At 39.5% G+C, this 14791-nt stretch overlaps 1 pseudogene; it reads left to right on the top strand.

Moving 5' to 3' along the window:
- Positions 1-13713, top strand: part of LOC124255449 — a 34549-nt pseudogene extending 20836 nt beyond the window's left edge.
- The last annotated feature ends 1078 nt before the right edge of the window (positions 13714-14791 follow it).

Below are 14791 nucleotides of genomic sequence, written 5' to 3'. Positions count from 1 at the left end.
GCATCCATGTGGACTCGAACCCTGGTCTTCGGCGTGACGAGCGAAGGCTTTAACCAATAAGCTACTCTACCGCCCTTAGAACATGGTTAGTGCAAGCTTAAAATAGAGTATTTCATTTTCATTTTTTCATGAAAACAAGTTATCGCATTGATTTCTTGTCGATGTCAGGCCGTGCTAACAATGTCTTTCATTCAATAATTCATTCTTCAGCGAGAGCTGTACTAAAGATTCAGTGGATGGGGTCTATGTTCGCATTAACCAAACACGCATATCACGTCAGGGGGCATTGAATATGTTCAACACAATATATTCATGTTGAGAATTAATTATCTTGGGTTGTATACTGGTAGGTATTTGAATACTTGTAATTGTGTTGCGAAGAGATTAGTGGAATATTGTTTCTTAATTCATGTTACGTTTGTTTTTAGGATTTGGAAATTTTGGATTTGGTTTGGTCCTGCCGTCGTATTTCATGATGTCAATCACTGGATGGTCTTGCCCAGGCTCGATTATTTAAAGTCCGTCGTCATACAGCTGTGTTATAGCAGAGTGTGGCGTTAAACAAACAAACACATGGTTAGAATATAGTCCAAACTGTACCATATACTGAGCGTTTAGCAGAGATTTCGGATGGATGTGGAAAGGGTTTTTGTCGCTTTCATTTGCAATATGTATGTACGATTATGAAAATCGCTGTCACAAAAAATATTTAGGGAAACACTTATTCAAACACTATTTGAATCAACTAGTTAACTCTTCGGCATTGAAGCCTCGCTATTTGGGACGTCTTCGATCCGTAAATGGCGATCATGCTTGGGAGGCCTGTTGAAAGAAATATTGCCCCTACCCCTGAATCTGGCCGCTTTCCGTATTCAACGAAGTTCCACTGTTACCAAAACACAGCGTTGATGCTCATTTCACCTGAATGTGGGGACTACTTTATTTACGAAGTTCCACTGTTACCAAAACACAGCGTTGATGCTCATTTCACCTGAATGTGGGGACTACTTTATTTACGAAGTTCCACTGTTACCAAAACACAGCGTTGATGCTCATTTCACCTGAATGTGGGGACTACTTTATTTACGTACACATGGCCATTACCACCGACTTAATCAATACAGGCCCTTTCGGCAAGCAGACCTTCTCTCTATTGTATTATTGATATTTTGACAGTCTCCCACGAAGCTGAATGATTAGGCCGAGCACGCACAGGCTGATGCTGGACACCTACTCGTTTGTCACAGAGTTGGTAATAAACTTGTTCTGTATTACGTAAAGCTTCATGTCAGGACATCTTGTTTGTTTCGACGACGTTGGTCTAGTGTCGTGTAGTCAATGGAAATGTCATTGAAATGTCAGTGTGTTCCGCTGGTATTCTAAAACTGGTATTCTAATTTTATTATTATTATTCCTTATCTCCTTAAAAATCGCATACATAATTATGTCTTTCAGTGAGTGAGTGAGTGAGTATGTTTTTACGCCGCTTTTAGTAACATTCCAGCAATATCATTGTGTGGGACACCAGAAATGGGCTTCAAATATTGTATCCATGTGGGGAATCGAACCCTGGTCTTCGGCGTGTTTAGTTAATGCGAACACTTTAACCAATAGGCTACCCAACCGCCCCCTGACAACATGAGTCAAGAAACGCTTTGTAACCAAATATTGTTGGAAGCGACATTAAATCACATTAACGGATATGATCAGACACCAGAGGAATAGGGCAGATGATCGCGCTATCAACCCCTAGTTGTTCTGTTTCGGATCTAGATCTCGAGTAACACGCCATCCTTTCATTAACTTACACAAGCACCAATCAAGTCTATTTCATGTTGTTTTGGTTACGGGTCTGTTACCCCAAACAAAACTGGAAAAAGGTCATATGTCGTATAATCAGTTTCATTCCGGAATATATAATTGCAAGCCATCCTTCCGTGGAGATTAGCAATGACACAGAACTAAACAAAGAAATATAAGATAATGAGAACGTCGGCCAATTCCTGTCCCTTATCGGTTCCCTCATCTTAATGACCACTGTACAACTACGGCCAATGTTTTCCGGATTTTATCTATCACTGTATCATAATGTCAGCGTCTGACATTTGGAGTACGTTATGTTTCATATAAAGCGAGAGTACTTAATACACAAGCCAGTTGGTAGGCGATGACATTTGCAGGTAATAGCTGTCATCTAATATTGTATAAATGTCAGAGGGCCCTGAAATGATCATAAATGTAATCATTAAACGCGAGTCTCAGTGTTCAAGGACGTAGGCTTAAAGATCCGCCATACACCAATCAGAACCAGCAATAGTTATTCATAAAGTACACGTCAAACTTTACACAAAAGAGTGTGTGAGAGTGTATAGTGTAAACGAAACCAATGCACATTATACCTGCTTTCAGCATCCTGTCATACAGGCTCAATAACGGCACTAATTTATTACATGCAGGGAAATGACTAAAAGGCTTAAAGTTTCTACATTAAATGACATGATATACTAGTACTTGTAAGTAGAGAAGTAACCAGTGACTATATGACCAACATGTTGCTGGTAGTATAATTAATCTTGGCAGTCACAAACTGCCAGCTACATCTTCTACAACACGTCCCTTTCAATGAACAGCTTGAATAAGATTATGTTCCTGCAGAAGAACAGTGTTGGTGGTTTTCCAAAAAATGAAGGATTATTGGACTGTATCTGTGTGCGTCTTACGTTGAAAGCACCAATTCCAAAGTTTGCATATTTCCATTTATTATTGCTTCTGTTCTCAGCAAACATTTTTTAAACATATCAAATTCTAAACGCTCTAGTCGATAATGTTGACCCTTTTTGTCTGTAGAATCCTGCGTATGAAAAGGAGGATGAATTCTTGGAACAACACAAAATATGGATTTGTTCTTATTTTGATCGGTCTTGACGAAGGAGAGGCAACATATCATCTAAATCATCGATGATTTGGCCTCCTTCTTTTACTGTGACCACAGCACCGGCATCGTCTTTGTCATGCAAGAAAAAGATTCAAAACACTGAGTTAGATATTAACCTGCAGATTATCATAAAATGTCTTGTTACAAATACCTTTAGCAGAGATATCTTATGGACATGGAAATGGTTTTGTCACTCTAATTCTATCATTTCCACAAGTTTACACATTTTTAATTCAATTATTTTATGTGTAAACATTTTTACTTTTGAACATTCCCTATTGTCGACTGCATTTAAGGCTATTAACAACCTGGTATAACTGCTCTAATAGGTTAACTTTTATGCGAAGGATGAAATTATAATATCATGGACACAAATGGTAACAAAGAATGCAAAATTATACCATTCACTAGTTTATATAGATCAAAGAGTTCTGTCTCCCCTTTAGTTTTATATGTTAGGAAACAATTATGTAGAAATTAATTGATTACCTCTCATGGTTTCTTCAATTACTGTATTGCATTTAACAGTCTCTGTTTATTTCCCCTTAATAAACATTATTCGTATTTTACAACAAGACAGGTGAGTGTGTAGGACTCTCCTCGGCTTTTAACTGAATCCATACGCTCCAGGAAGTTACACAATGCTTTAACGCGAAGCTACTCAAACACCTGCAAATGGCAGGTTCCGCAAGTCGGATCATTGAATGGAATGAAAGCCTTTGAAACACATTGCCATTAATGCTTCCCGGAATTGGGAATACATTTCAGTAAAAAAACGTAACCATATACGCAGGGACATGAAACTGGAATGTTCATCAACCCTGTATCTAGACACAAACAGTTGTTCGGTCCTCTTAAAGGAGAATCTGAACGAAAACAAAACTTTTGATATATTGTAAAGGATATTCTAAAAGTCACCTTCCGTGATTAAAATTGAACAAAACGTTTGTAAAATATCAATAATAACACAATGACTACACGACTGTGGTATTTCTAAATGATAGGTTCTATGTGAATGGATAACGCATGGCGTAAAGACAACTTCCAATGGACGAAATCGAAGAAATCTTAATCTTTTCTCACGATATTCGACATCGGTGTAAATGAACTTGGCGATTGTGAAGCGTACATTCAAGTACAGGAAGAACGAGAACAGTTAGTGATTAGAGATAACATATTGTTATGTACTGACCCGGAGATTGACTGTAATGATGAGAAGAAAAACAGGCCCCCACTAGAACCTAATCTCACTCCTACGCTGATAACCTACTGATGAAGTAAGATTGCCCGGATGTTGGCTCGTGATGGCGTTGTTTTCTTTGTTGCTGTCTGTCTGTCAACCTGCTTACGTTAATGCCTTCTTATATCCTGTCTTTCATGAGAATCCATTACTTGCAGTCGTAGATAAAAATAACATGGCATTTTTCATCGATATATCTGGTTATTAAAGTGATGGTTTGAGTCCACACAGTGACAGATGGGTGTTGTTGTTCTGTACAACGTATCGACACATGCTTTTGAAGTGGTATTGCTTTTTCAATTGCTGCCATGTGTACATTGTCATTGTTTTGTCATGAAATACAATTCGTTTTTGATGGCTTGACATGAGCTTGTTATAACACCGACAATTAAACACGTTCAGAGAATCGACTGCTCCGTCATCGACTCACGTCAACGCCAGATAAATCTAAACAAACAGAGATAGCCTGGTGACAGCTGCACCCAACGCGGAAAACGCCAATTACGGATATTACACAAAACTAATATGATATTGGACCAGGAAGTAATCGTTTTAGTGATCAATAGAAACAATACAAAAGCTATCAGTTTTCACAATCTGTTTAAAAGTGTATTTAGTTAAGGTAATCTTTCAATATACATAATGAGATTGTGTCTCAGAATAGTTTTGAATCCCAAAATGAAAAAGAGTTATTAAAGCAAATCTTGCGTGTCTAAGAATTAGGAACATGATCCATATGCAAGGGAAAACGTTGTGTACATTTTCTTACAGCAAAAACAACGGAAACACCTGGCATGTGCCATTTGCCAGAAGAGCCGTTTTTGGTATCCAAATTGGTAGAGTATTGCTGGAAGATAGCTAAAGAATGAGAAGGGGACAAACAGTTAACACCAGAGGCATACCAAACTAACTCTCTTATGACAGTTTCTGACTGTGATGCTTCGTTTGTCAAAAAAATACCTTGTTCAAGTAATCTGGCATATTGCCCACCTTAGCTGTACGAAATAAGCGTTAAACCCATTCATTCACAAAACACCGTTAAACGTGACGGACGTTCACAATACAGATACATGTATCCATAGAATGAAAGAATGACTCGAGTGCTTTAAATTTGCGACTTCTTATTCTGTGAACGTGATGCACGATGAGTCCATGATGCACCTCCGTCCAAAATATATGCATAATCAAGTAAATTTTTCATCTTAAAAACCCGTGACATATGGTCCAGGAGACAACGGGAATTTGCATCGGACATATTTTTTTAAGGATGCGCCACATATTGAAACGTGCAATAAAAAACTATATTTTGATTTGGTTTACTCAGGTAAAGCATTTATAAAATATACGGGTCACAAACCGAACATGTCAATTCGGTACTACTGAAAATGGCTTTGTTGCATGTTTGCTATAGCGTATGACACCTCCACAAGTTGGATATCATGTCATGAATCATGCAGGGAACCGAAGAATAATACATTGTTTAAAAAGATCTGTCTTACAAAAACAGGTATTGTTGTATCTTCTGTTGAATTTAATTTATTGCAACCTGGAAACGTAATTTACACTGGCGACTTTAAACGTTGATGTACTTGTTTCAGATCATCCCTGAGGATAACACATTTGGCACATCTCGCTATGATGGACGGTTCCATTGCAAGTTCTGGCAGTTCGGTCAGTGGGTGGACGTGTACATTGACGATCTGCTCCCCACCGTGGAAGGCAAGATCTTCTTCGCCCACTCTTCAGACCCTGACGAATTCTGGGTATCCCTCGTGGAGAAAGCTTATGCAAAGTAAGCAGATTTACAAAAAGGTTTATAGCATGGGGGTAGGAATGTCCAAGTAACAAAATATATTTTTTCGAACGTGAACACAAATGGTTGGGCGTCAAGATCAATTTTGAAAGTCTGAAATCTTGAGAAACATGGTTGACTGTCTATTTGTCATGGGGCATGTGTACGAGTATATGTGAATAATCGTTGTTGCACCCCGAAGAGATTAACATTCCTCAACACATACCGCAGTGTGGTTATGTGTGTATAGAATGTTGAGTTTTGTATGGCTCTCATGTATATTTCATCGGACAAAACATAAATGTGCTTCAAATAATATCCCATTCCACTGATTTGCCCCGAGGAGTTGGAAATAAAGGAGATCAGTGAAACCGCCTTCTCCCTATTTAGGTCTATGCATTTTGAGTGCATTTCTGCATTTTTGACACAAGGCTATATGTCAAAATGATTGACTTTAGCTTTTCTATAGTAAAAGTCATACAGCTCAAGCCTCTGGGCCCTTATTCTCGTAGGGTTCGTAGCCCTAAGAATTCTTTGATCGTAGCCAGTGTGTTAAGAATGGGTTTAAGAAGTTCGTAGGGATACGAACGTTTCGAGATTAACTAGCCTGGTGTCTACATTTCACAACGGTTGAGCAGACGAGCATGTTTGATCAAAGTTACAACATGTAAGGCTTCAATAAAGCTGTAATAAGGTTTGAGTAGACAAGTGGATAACATGTTCTAAAAAATGGTTCCATGAACGACGTATGCTACCAGGACGACATCGTTGGAAGATCATGTTCTATCTTTTCTTGTGCCAATGCAGTGACGTGTAATCACGTTGCTCGTCAACCACGAATCCCCAGAAGCAGCTGTCTACGCTTGCTGGGTACTTTGGAAGACCATCCCTTAGGACGTTTTCAATTACCTGGTATCTTTAATGCACCGGGGTAACGTGTTCTGGCAAACCAGATACGTGTTGCCTCCGATTGATGACTCTACGTCAATGACACCCGATATTGACATTGTTAATGAACCTGTTTCGCCATCACACATTTAGGGCGTGTCGCGCAGTCTCATGCTACTGTGTATAAGTTTTCTCAATGATTTGTTACGATCAAAACTTTTCAGAGGAAAGTCTAAATATTATGTTGCCAATTCCATAACATCACTTTTTGGGAAGCACCATTACTTTTTTCCGTTAGTAAATATGACGTTAAGGGCAAGCATATATTTGGCTCTGAATAAAAAAGCCAACACCAAATTAAACAATGTTAATAACAGGATGAACCAGTCCTATGAGGCTCTGGAGTACGGGTTTGAAGCCGACGCGTTCACCGACCTGACTGGGGCCCTGGCCGAGGGTACAATCCTTCTGATTTACGGGAACACGAGTTTTACCTCATCCGGGCAGCTTTCCAGTGTGGCGCTGTGATTGGCTGTCTCGTGTAGTAAGTGACCATTCCAAAATGAGCTGAAAATAAGATTGTTTGCATGATAGATACATATTCGACTGTAATGTTGCTATATACACGATATATGTTGATACACAATATATACTCGACTGTTGAGTGTCACTGAGTTTAGTTTTACGCCACAAGCAGCAATATTCCAGCTATATGGCGGCGGTCTGTAAATAATGGAATCTGGACCAGACAATAAGTGATCAGTATGAGCATCGATCTACACAATTGGGATAGGATGACATGTGTCAACCAAGTCAGGGTGTCTGACCACCCGATCCCGTTAGTCGCCTCTTACGACAAGCATGCGTTACTGAAGATCAGTTCTAACCCAGATCTTCACGGGTTACTCGACTGTTGAACTGTTAAGAAAGTGTTTATATCTTGAATCGAGATTAATATATAAAACATGTAGTACATACGAAGCATTTAACAGAACAATGGTTTGAAACCTATGTGTTTGTATGTGCGTGTGTGTGCGTCCATGTGTGTGGGTGTGCGCGCGTGCGTGCGTGCGTGCGTGTGTATACGTGTGTTTGCTAGCGTATCGTGATGCAAATAAAATTACGGCGATTCAATGTACTACACAGATCACACTTAAGCATACGATTGTAGTTCTAGTATTATAAAAAAAACGTTAAGAATTTAATTTGATATTTTAATTAATTTAGTTTATAATTGATTTATTGCTTGTGTAACTGCTACAGGACAAGGAGGAACGAGCTGAGCAGGATCGGAAGGGCATGATATCCAACCACTCCTATGTCATAACCGGTGTCGAAGAAATTCCGCACCAAGATGCAACAGCGAAACTGATCCGGGTGCGAAATCCCTGGGGGGACACTGAATGGGAAGGAGCCTGGTGTGACGGGTTAGTTTGTGTTTAAACTGTGATTTGTCGTCACTCTTGCTTAGATAGCTTGGGTTTGTTTGTTGATAATGACAATAAACAATAAAAACAAAGGTAGTCTTGGGAGATAACAACGCAGAGCTACCACCAATCAACGCCACCTGCCAGTGTATCTTACACAATAAACGTAAGGGACACACAAAGCAAAGTTTCTTAACAAAAGCACACGAGGAGCGTGTATGTTGCCATGATAGTCAATATCTGAGGAAACTGTGACAAAGCTACAGCTTAAGGTAGACAATTGTATTCCGAGGAAAGTACAGTGTGTATCTATACCTACTGGACAGTGAATGCATGGTTATTATGGGGAACTACAACGTACATAACTCGACTATTTGCGGATGACACATAACCTTAACAGAATTGAAACCCTCATTAAACGAAAATGGGTAAATGTTTGGGGAAATAAGTGGTTAACATCATATAATCCAGATAAGACAGAATCAGTACTTCGCTCGCTCAAAGATGATATTTGCTCGACAACCTTACAGATCGAAATACATTATATAAAGCAGTGTGAAAACAATTATTATGAATTGATTAATTCAAATGTCCTTGTTGACAATGATAAGAGTTCTAGCATCTGATATATCAACGTCCAGGTATGTCGTCTCTCTCCATGTGGCGAATAGTAATCAGCTTTGAGAGATGTAGATGTACCTGACGCTCCCCCAGTTCCACTTCATCAGCATGATGACGTTGAACATCTCACCTTTACATTCTCCCTTGTGCAAGGGTAATGAAATTATACCAATCAACGACATCAAAGTAGTATTGAACGTAATGAGAACACAGATCGATAACAGGAGACATGCCTATTTGACATGACGACAATGACGAGATTAGAACACCAACGCACCAGTAACACAATAATGTCGTTCAGAGGTGACCACCATGGTGTGGCTGGAAGGTCAGAAGGTAGTAGCAGCTTATGTAGGCTATTTCCGCGGATTGGTCTCATGGTTTGTTGTATATATTTCGACGGGAGGCTAATAATCCACCACTGAAGCTTTATCAATACACAAGTATAACATCGCATGATTATACCATTGTTTATGGAAAAGCCCTAGATTTGATGGTATTACTGGGTGGCTTTGTCAGATAAGCAAAATAAATAGAGCATTATCATCGTGTGATACAGGCTTAGAGAGCGATGTGTAGCCTATTGTCACACAAATGTGTCGCAAGATATGTACAATATGTTTGGTGTTTATTTTATATAAAACGCCCGTGTCTCACCGCTTTATGCAAAAATTGACTTCCCTAAAATCCACGTTTTAAAACAGAGATTCATTGACTTTATCAAGTTGAGTATGTATGTATGTATGTATGTCTATATGCATACGTATGTATGAATATGTTAGTGTGACTGGGTGCTCAACATAACCTACAATAATGTATACTAGGAAAACACAGTGTATATTTAGGAATGGATACATATGTGTGTGGTGTATATATATGTATATATATATATATATATAAGACAATTTATGAATTTGGACAGCACTCTATTCTAACTGGCAAGACATATTTTTGTCACATCGCGTAGGAGTGTACTTCAAAAACATATATAACGGATTTGGTCCTTCTCCACGGGACATTGGTGACAATCAATATATGTTTTTTATCACAGGCGTTGTGGGGAAATTTGCTTTCGTCGTCATCATTACAAGCTATATAACCGCACCCTTTCCATCGGTTCTGACCTATGATCATAGCGTATGATCATAGCCTTTGTGTTTGGGATATGCTCTGGATGCGGTACATTACCAAGCTGTCCACCATTTTCGTTTCAGAGGGTGATGAGGAATCGCGTACCCGATGACGTCAAGCTGGAACTTGAACTGACGTCACAGGACTGACGGGGAATTCTGGATGTCTTTTTCAGGACTTCCGGCGAGTATTGGTAATATGATCTGATCTGTAATTTTATCCCCGACTTCGACCACGACGGCATCAGTGATAAAGCAAAGGTTCGAATATATCAGTTCGTGTGTATCACAGCTTGATGCTTGCTTCAGGTTGTTTGAGATCTAAAAAAGGATGTGCATCTTCTAAACGTTCTCAGAACTTGAATAAGGACAACGCTTTATGGATGAACAACTTTGTTCAGGATGATGCGACGTTTTGATACAGATTCTTGTACACAATTTGTATCGACACGTCGCATCATCTCGAATACAGAAAGTTGTTCATTCATAATTCATCTGATCTCATCAACTCCCGAAATTTAAACATGCCACTTCAAAGATGGTTCTCAGAAATTGTTAAAAGCTGCGTTTACATCTAGGCCACGATTAGGCCGACCAGACGCGAACCAAATATCGTAGTACATCTTCATGATCGTGGAACATTTTGTTTATTTTTCCTTTCTTGACGCTCTTGCACGGTTTCATACGCTCTCGTTGGATCTGTTATGCATTCTTACAATTGGGTATCCGGATCAGGTACACTTCAATGAAGAACTGTTGTAAATACATTTGACGATCTGTAGCGAGTTTTACGATCATCACGATTTGAGTATACGATCTGTTGCGATATCTTACGTTTTGAGATGTTCATAACGATCTGCTACTTTTGTTACCTTCTGGTAGGTAAAGAGGGTTATTAAACATGATTGTGACACGATTCTCGGACATCATGAGTTACTTCTAGAGCCCTTTCCTTTGCCCTTTTCCCCTATTTCGATAATATCTCCTATATTCTACCATGAAAATGACTGATAAAATAGTGTGATATGGCTTTGCAGTTGGATCACAATGAATTTCGTCTGGCAGTGTGACACAGTTTATGTACTTACACCAAACGCAGAAGAACGTGTAGCAGCATAAAGGGAGCGTAATAGATCGTGACGGGTCGAGATAGATCGTGGAAGTTATTCGTGGTGCGCCGTGTTAATAAGTTCATAGAATTTCATTGAATCGTATTATATCGAGATAGATTGTGTACAACGTGACACAGCCCAGGAGATCTTAATAGAATCGTAATAGATCATTATAGAATCGCAGTAGATCTTGGTAGAATCGTGGGACGATTGGAACTATCATCTCATACTCGCTATTACGATCATCCCGACACGCTCCATTGCGTTTTTCACGCTTTCTCACGCTCTTATACGATTTGTTTTGATGTCTACTCTTTCTACTACGCAGTACTACTAATATTTTGCACGATTATCAAGATGCCTCACGATCATGGACATCTTCTGCGTTCACTACGATTTGGATCTACGATCTCACGCTTTACAAGATGAGTTACGATTTTCAAAACAAATCCGAAATCGTAAGCAAACCGTAGCCTAATTGTGGCCTAGTGCAAACGCAGCATAATGTATTGTTCTACTTCACATGATACCACTATGGTTATGTATGTTGTAACAGAGTATCAGAGATACCTGAAAGGACGCTGGCGCAGCGGTGTTAACGCAGGAGGGTGGCTGGAGTGCGAGTCGTTTAATACCAACCCCCAGTATCTTCTCACTATGTACCCGGACGGTAAGTAGAACTGTAGAAATGTTTAGGCGTGTGAGTGCGTGAAGGAAAGCAAAACTTACGTATACGAGAGAGAGAGGCTTTCCCGCTTTCCTGTAGAAAGGGACATTTGTTGTGTACATGTAATCATATCACGCGCGTATTATTATACCTATAATATGCGTCGCGTCATTCAGCTTTTATGTTACTTTCAACAATGTTGTCTATGATGACAACACCTCCGGCAACCTCCCAAACACAATAGTCATAAGAAGCGGCAGTAAAATGACAAACACATTTGACTAACATAAACTATGGATTCGAAATGTCACTTGACAATCTTACATTGCAAGGTTGGCTAATATATATATGTTGAATGGGGCTAGTTATAGGATGTCAATAATAGATAGTGTTATGTGTGACTATACATTACTACATGTACAATTATCGTCGGACTTATCGTCGATATGAGAATCGTGTTGTTCAGTGTACTTACAACAAATTCTTGTCTCACAGCGAGCGTACAGAGGCGGTACTTCGTCAGTCTCCCCTTGGCGGTGGCACTTCTCCAGGTCTACCGCCGCCAGGAAACGTTGGAGGGAGGCGAGATACACGCAGTTGGGCTTTGAAACATTCCAGGTAAATATATGAAGGTTGCCATGAACCACTTTCTTGGAATATTTCCGCTGATATTTCCACACTCCCACACGCATGCTATTGTGCTGTATGGATTGTCAAGGGTTACTTATTGCCAGAAACATTGCCATCTTTAATGATGTTCTGAGTCTAAGAGTTGATGTTAGTGGCGACATTATTTAAAGGAACTAACAAATCTACAAAAAATCTACAACGGAAAAATATTTCGAAAACTCACCCTAGCATTTGACAGAAAGTAGCATCTGTATCATCATGAGTCTATAGAGGTGCAGAGCAGGATGCACACTTCCTCGACGATGTGTTGATATCCAGTTTGGAGAAACGCCTGGAGTTCTGGCTGTGCAGCTTACATTTTACGTACGTTTTGTGACTTGTGGATTTACTACCAGGTTTCCGTTTCATTAAAGCTATCGTAGCGCTACGACTGTCGTACTTCCTATACTTTACCTAACATAGGCTTCCGGCAGTCGTAGCGCTACGATGTCTTTGTGATACGGGGCCCAGTTTGGCAGGAAATGGTTACGCTTTTCACGAAGTGACATCACTGATAATTTTTAGTAATCAAATCATATAATGTTCACATCTATTCAGCCATTAGCGGTGGATAATCAGTGGATAATCGAGACTAGTTTTTCTCTGGCATCGAAGTTCTACATCGTGCAAACGAACCAGTATATGGATTCGTGATTTGTGTGTCCGTGTCCCGATTCCATTTATCAGTTTCAACTTATATAATTTTTCTCGCATGTCAGTGTTATTTGGTATTTGGACAAATCTTGAATGGAGGGTATTTATCCTGAAAAAGGTAGTTATAACACATTGGTCGTGAATAAGAGATCATGTAGTAAGTGTGGCTATTGTTTCAGTTACGAGAGACCTGCTGTGCTCTAAGTCAGATTTCTTTCAATCTCTGATCCCCCTCATGCCGGAAAACGAAGAAACCTACGCAGAATACCGCGAGACATCCGGGCGATTCTTCCTCGATCCGGGCGACTACCTGCTTGTTCCAAGTACCCATCAACCCAACAAGTCACGTGATTACCTGCTGCGGATCTTTTCTGTCAGTAAGATGGAGTGCAGGTACGTCCTAATTGGATGTCACATCCATACAAAGCGGTCGATAATATTTCTTGGACATTTTGCAGTTAAAGCTGTAACGGTTAGGTGTTTTTGTTTGTATTGTGTGCTTTAACGTAAATATTGACATCTTTCAGCCCTTTGGCGCACTGTATAACCGTCGAAACGTGAGATCTTGGATGTGTTGATGAATTGAACGCGTCTCAAGATTAGCCCCTGGGTTTCTAAGGCTTGGACTGATCATGGGACAGAATGGCACAGTACTTCATACAGTTTGTGTGGTGTTCAGTTTTAACACTGACCAGTACGCATCTATATTTGATCGGAATGTTTTTCGCTGAAAATACCGAAGACAAAACAATCACTAAGACAATCGAAACACGTTTCATGACTGCTTGTGCGCTTGTGTTGCTGTATGGGTTTTAATGGCAACCATGATCGCTCGGATCCGCTCGGCATATTCCGCTACCAGGATGGGATTAATCTAAGCTGATTGAATGTGGTCTACATGTCGAAGACAATCTCTATTGAAAGCATTGCAGAGGTTGTTTGTGGACTGACCACATTTCCATGGTTGAAAGTTTACGTACAAAACCCTTCTGCCTTATATAAATCTCAGGTTACAATGTGATGTCTTTTGAAGAAGTCATATAACCAACTCGGACTGATTGTTTATGGGTACCCATGTGATATGGGCCTAACTTTGTCAACGTCATCTGTAATTACACAATTTGTCACTAATCGACATTTGATGTTTCTGTACTCCAGCCATACAGAAAAACGAGAATATTATTAATGTCTGACCTAAGCAAAATAGCAACTTATGTGAAATTTGGTGAACCATTTGAACGGTATTCATTATAAGTATATAACCGACATCTTTGATAAAATCTCTTCTTGATGACGTTGAACAGTTGCGAGTCCGCCACCACGTGTGGATCATGGGATTATTCTGTGTGTATCTACATGTTTAATAACGTGATGTTTAACCATTTAATCAAATGAATTTTACTTATTATTATTAATATTATTATTATTGTTATGAATCATTTGTTCAAGTGTACAATCATATCCTGTATCTTGCCATGAAAATACAACCGACATTTCTTACAATTTGTATGTAGTGAACATGTATTTCTCGTTTAATGCTTCTACTCAACCACTCCACAATCACTATTTATTAATACACCTCAAACACAACACGATGAAGCAATTTCACTCTTTCCTTTGGGTGATTGTCTCCTTAGCCTATGTTAATTAACTCCA

The sequence above is a fragment of the Haliotis rubra genome, unplaced genomic scaffold, assembly GCF_003918875.1.
Source record: "Haliotis rubra isolate DU_JTF1 unplaced genomic scaffold, ASM391887v1 Scf60, whole genome shotgun sequence".
NCBI classification, from domain to species: Eukaryota; Metazoa; Mollusca; class Gastropoda; order Lepetellida; family Haliotidae; genus Haliotis; species Haliotis rubra.
Note: the sequence above shows the minus strand (reverse complement) of the source record. Positions and strands in the feature narration are given on the sequence as shown.